The 6,361-nt window shown below is 33.4% G+C and overlaps 1 pseudogene; it reads right to left on the bottom strand.

Annotated features, from left to right (window-relative positions):
• Window positions 1-442: 442 nt before the first annotated feature.
• Window positions 443-4,957, bottom strand: LOC114745409 (protein MANNAN SYNTHESIS-RELATED 1-like; annotated as a pseudogene).
• Window positions 4,958-6,361: the final 1,404 nt, after the last annotated feature.

The following is a 6,361-nucleotide window of genomic DNA, read 5'->3' as shown; positions in this document are numbered from 1 at the left end:
GCTGGATCTATTGATCCATTTTAGATATAAACTGAACACATTTTCCTGTTTATCGCCCAGAATCTAAAGAATAAGTTTAACTATTAACAGCCTATAGATAGCATAAATTGTTATATATTTTACTCCCTCCCGTCCTAAATGTAGAAGGATTTTACTTTGACCCTAAAATATAATTTGTACCTCAAATTTATAATTCTTCTCCAAACTATCCTATTGGTTGCACAATACTAACTATGATTTTTATTATTGGGGATAATTTTCATACAAATAATGGAACGAGATATTTTAAGAAAACCGATACATATTATTACAAATAACTGATTTAACTAATTTTCTATAAATTAGTTATCCAACTCTTACCTTGGAACAAGAAGAAGTATCATATATCAAAACTAAAATTGGCCCTAAACGCAGCTAGAATTGGAATAGTTTCTTTTGAATATTTGGTAAATGATATGAACTCTTTCTAATGGTTCCTCCATGTTTTGCAATTAATAAAACATCTTTGACCACAAGAGAGTAATAAAGATGACATGTGCAAACACCATACCAACTAACAAAAAATGCATCTCACCAGTTTCACCAACTGTGAATAATCATACGAGGCAACAATACTTTTACAAACTGCATATGATGGACGGAAATTCCTGTGTACATACCAAATACCAGTTACTTCTTTCGAATGAACCCTTCCTTCCCCCCTTCACATCCTTTTACTGTGAACTCTCACAAACTTGAATAGGCAAAACCATATTTGAGGCTTCAGAACACTTTCCAACACCTTTTTTTTTTTTTTGACATTTTAACAGTAACAAGAGTATGCGAAGTGGTTTTTCTTGTAGACATAAGGGAGATGAAGTCGGTTGCAGAAAACGAAAAATCTGAAATGACTGCTGGAAGAATATCTGGGTTTTGCCAGAACCAATTCTCCTTCAGCCACATTAGCATAGAACAGACCTGGGACTGCTGGAACAAAAACATCGCTCTTAGTACTAATGTAAAAGTCAATCACTTTCTCAAATTCATAACCTTCAGAATCCAAGTACTTTGACCTCTTCTCTTCGGGCATAATGTCATCCTACATTTAAAAATCCTCAAAAGATTTCAGAATCTCCCTTTGACTGCTCCAATGGATATGGTTTAGACAAAAATGTGTGCGCACTTGTGCGTGTGTACATGTGTGTGTGAGAGAGATGAAACAGGCAGAAAAAAAGGACTCACCTTTGTTTGAGTTTTAGGGAACAGATTTTTCAGAGAATCTAGGCTGCTATCCCACCTTGACCCAGTCACATATACTGTGGTATCCTTGTCAAAACCAATCTTCCTTAAAAATACTCCAATTTCTTGTGCATTGAAACAGCTTTTCTCTTGTTTATTGTCACTTCCTTCACAACCCTTCCCATCCAACATGTCAACCCTCAAGTCCACGGCTATAAACCGACCATCTGAATTCTGGCTCAAGGTTCTTAGTCTTTCAACCATTGACTCAATCAATTCATGTATTTTTGGTCGCAACTCCAAACTTCCAAACATCGCTAAGCATGCAACAGAATCACTATCGCCTTTTTTGCCTCCCTTTCGCATGTTTATTGAAGGGAAGTTAGTTGCAAGTCTGATATTCCCTTTGGATCTGTAAATTGGCTCAACACGGGCAGCTATGTAGTCTTCTGTGACGCGATTAGGGACCTTCACAGCAGCAATATTCTGCGAAGATATGTAATCAGGAAGATCCTTTACCACTCTCACAACTCCTTCCATGCTTTTCATGAATGCGTCAACGTCATAAATTTCCTCAAAGTTCCTGTACATATCAATAACATTAGTTAGTAACAAGCACTTGTCCTAACTAAAAGTAGAATAAAGAAGCCAAACATAAATTAGTATGGGTGAAGATGAAAAATAAGTTCCAATAGACCTGCATATAGAGACCGGGAAAAGAAACTAAGAGTTCAAAAGTAAAATCTTGTCAGCATAATCAGCACAAATAGCTCACACCTAATGGTTAATGAGCTATTTGGAAACCAAGCAGTGGTATTACATTTTAAAGAGAACTATTATAGATAGAGAATTAAATAAGGTGAAGAATTTTCTTTCAAAAACAAAAAATCCTTTCAGTAGGAAGTTTATCACAAAACCTCTTGTCACCAGGTTGGGTTCCTCTAATGTCAGGGAGCACAGCTTCGCCCCAAGATATCTAGCAACAACCACTGCGTCTGCAATCTGAATACCACTAGAAAATTAGAGAGTAAAGGGAATTTATTTTATCTTATTTTATTTTATTTTTTTTGGGAGAGATGTGTGTTTGTAACAAAAAAGTTTTTGGACTGAGCACGCTGGGATAAAGGACAATGAACAAGAAGTAAAGAAAAAATTCTTATTCAAAACCAAATCAAATAAAATGACAAAAAGGAGATTTTTCACTTTGCTTCCCTTCCACTTTATCCTCCTCCATGTGAACATATTAGATAATATATGAGTCAAGAGGCGAATGAAATAACCACTTGAACTTTATCCACCGATTCATGAAAAGATAACTTGGTGGTGAGCAATAGACTATAATACAATCAGTAAATACATAGCAAAAATTACACTTAATGGGGAGACCAGAATTCATTAGAAGAAAGCTTGAGATTTTTATTTTAAAATTTCTGGGTGAGAAAAGGAGACTTCGGTTAATTTTGCCGAGGTTTCAAAAATAGAACATAAATGCAGCTCATACAGAAGCATTTCGCATCAAGTTGGCCAGAATGGCTGAATCGGATACCTGAGAAATGTGGTATTCAGGGCCATTAGTCAATGAAAAGATAACAAACCCTTGGTCTGTTTCCACATCATCTGCCAGATAAGAAAAATGTGAATTAATAAGGAAAAACTGATTGAGCATATGCAATTGATTTTAATATGTTTAATATGCCTCTTACTCATTGGAAACCATAAAATCAAATCTTACCTGCATAAGGCTTTAGCCAGCATGGTTTTAGCTTGTCCGCTTCTCCTTTCCACGGTGCTGCCCTCTTTCTTAAGTAGTTATCAAGCTTTGCGCTCACAAAGTTAGCACCCTCTGCTCCTGGAAGTGCGTCCTTGTAAAGCAAAAGGTAAAACAAGGACAGTGAAGTAGATTAATCGTAACTGTAACTTAATGATCATTATCTGTCTGTGTTATATGGGATTAAGGATTAGAAGTAATTAAGAGTAAATAGGGAAATAGTATCTAGGGAATGAACTTCATAACCCTATTAGTATAAATAGAGGCCTAGCGAACTTGTGGCTGGTGGTGTGAAAGTTCTTTTCTCTCACCTCTCAAATCCGAGTTTGAACCGGCAGCCTCCCACACACAAATATAGAGGAAGGATATGTAGAAGTTAATACAAACGAGTATTAGTGAAATTCTGTTTTCTTGTAGCTTTTCATGAATCATTTTGTATACTTGAAAAAGTTGTGACATAAAAATGCAGAGAAAAGAACTTGAAAATATTAAAATAAACTTCTTTATTTATTTATTTTAAATTTTTAGAGAGACAGGATGGGGGGAGAGACGGACAATGTGATCGAATGAAATTAATTATAGATTTAAGTTTCAAAGATAATTCAATAGAGAAAGTACGAGCCGCATAAATTAAGTTTACTAAATCCGTCCAGATTCTTAATTATGCTATTAGGGCTCATTTGGTAGATGCCATAGAGAATGGACAATAGAATAAAAATAATTTTCAGGATGAAAAGTGAACCTTATGTTCTTACATCTACCCCCCCCCCCCCCTCACAATCCTCTGTAAAAAAAATTTTGACTCCTCGCGACTTTCCTTCTACATCTGACACTAAATATAGATATTACAATACAGTGACAGAATAGGAGTCCTATTTCACAAGCCAAACTGAACCTTAGAGTTTAGTGATCCTTTTCTATGAGCAGGAACACTGCCGCAACTTCCAATCTTAGCAACAAACTGAAAGTGTGCTACACTAAGCCTTAACTTCTTATGTTGAAGCTTCAGGATTTGCTGACTTCATGTAATATTGCGAGATTCATAATAAGTTATCAAAATTCAAACAAGTAAATGGCTGGTATCCGAGTAGAGTTTTTAGCATTGCTGGCATGAATACTTACCATTGTTTTGTTAAACATAAAATATCCCGCTCAATATTCAATAATTGTCTCCTAGTCAGTAAACTAAAGGATCTATCATCTCTACGAGCTACTTTCTCTATGTGCACATAATGGGTTTCACCCTTCAATGCCCCTTTAGTTTTCCTGCATTCTCATCTCCGCAATTCAGAAGACTACTTGACAGCTGTTTGTTTCATCGTAATTTTGAAGCATACGAACCCATCTGAATCACTTGGTCTCCATTTCAAACATGAAATAATGCATAATTTGACATTGTTACATACTAAATTTAACCAGATAACACCAAATCTAAGGTGGGGAACAAAATGAAGCCGAACGAGTAGCTCAATTAGTTGAATCCAGCTAGTGAAATCAAAACACATCTATATCTGAGTTCGCGAGAGAGAGAAGGAAGGAGGTAAAGATAACAACATTGAAAGCCAGACGAAAGAGAAACAGTAAAGGAAGGTAAGCTGAAAGAAATTTGTGCAATGGAAGATGAAAATGAGTGAGACAATCTTACTTCAGCGTCAAAATGATCTCTCTTGATCATATTTGCAAGCATCACGAACATGGCGAGGGTGAGTACAGCAGCCACCACTTGCTTCAAATCTACTCCCATGGCTTCAGCTTCTTCTGATACCCCTCACTCTCTCAATCCCTCAATTCCTCACTTTTGAACAGAAATGTGAAAAGAAAGAGAACAATTCAAGAACACTCAAGAAACCTTTCTCTTTTATCTCTTTTTCATTTTTTGTTTCCTTTTTGTGTTTTTTGGCGAACAGCAGAGGGACCCTAAACTTCTAAGCAGAAAAAAATCTGACCTTTCAGCAGAATTAGGAGACCCAGAAAGCTTTTCAGAGCGGAATATGAGAAACGCATGGCGGCGAAATTCACAAGTGTTAAGTAGAAATCCAAGCTCAATTTTCTCACAACAATGTAACATCACCGACAATTTTCCCGCAAAATTGATGTGCTGCCTAAGATATAATGTTAATTTTAATTATACATTAACATAAAATAAATACATAAAAATGTCTCTTTTCATGTAAAAAAAAAGTCTCTTCATATCGAGTTCACATTTTATCATTATTCATCCAATTATTATACTTTTTCTTTTCACATTTATTGGTCTTCAAATGCACCAAACCATTCTTTTTATCAAAATAAAAAATTAGGCTAGGATAATTGATATTCATATATTTATGCATTAAGAGAGAATAGACTATATAAAGTATATTATTTATTTGATATTTTTGGACTGATATTTATTTGATTTAAGTAATTGAAGAGTCGCATTCAAAAAAAATTAAAAAAAAAACAAAAGAAAACAAATAGAAAATGTTATTAAGTGTGCATGTTAGGGAATAGATAGAGTAACCTATAGTAGTTATAAGTCCATTTCAAATGGAACATTTTGACTAATGAAACTTGGAGGATAATGATTGGCTAATTACCAACTAATCCGCCTAAAACATTGGCTTTTAATTTTGATTTACTCGATTAACTTTGGATTATATAATTGCAAAAAAAAAACTTTTTTAATTATGAAAGAATCCAAAAGCAGGAAAAAAAAAAACAAAAGAATGTTCATTTTTATTATTCAAATAGTGATATATTCAAATGTGAGTATTTGATGATGTTGATACAAGGGATTAATTAAGATAATAATATTGTCATACTAAAAGAGCTAAATTTGAGTAACATCAATGTATGAAAAGAATCTTAAGGTTGGATTTCGCTTTATATTTGTGGTAGGAGTAGTTGAAGATGATGACAAATAGTTATGAATTATTTAAGTTTTAAATTGTTGGTTTTCATTCAAAATTTCAAATGAAATGTGATGAATATTAATTTTTTAATGTTAAAGATTTTAAATATAGTTAAATTATATAAAAGTTTTATGAACTTTACGTTAAACGTAGATAACTTTTTTAATGTTTAAAATTTTACAATAAATCTCATTGAACTTTTACGTTTATACAAATAACACCCATTCTATTATTATTTATTTGCGACTGGCTTAAAATTTAAGAAATTTATCTGCATATAATTCCATCTTGAGGGCTTATATGAATGCAAAAATAAAAGTTTAGGAGAGTTAATACAAAATATATTTAGATAAAATTTTAAATAATCAAACTTGTTTTTTGTTGCCACCATTTCAAACTTGATTACAAACATTATATATAAATCATTTTAAAGAGGAAAAATGTTTTTTCACTTCAATAATGAATTTAATATTATTGTGTC

The sequence above is a fragment of the Neltuma alba genome, unplaced genomic scaffold (genome assembly GCF_004799145.2).
Source record: "Neltuma alba isolate B1F8T4 unplaced genomic scaffold, ASM479914v2 tig00004662_pilon, whole genome shotgun sequence".
NCBI classification, from domain to species: Eukaryota; Viridiplantae; Streptophyta; class Magnoliopsida; order Fabales; family Fabaceae; genus Neltuma; species Neltuma alba.
The sequence above is the reverse complement of the archived record's forward strand: the minus strand, read 5'-3'. Positions and strand labels throughout refer to the sequence as shown.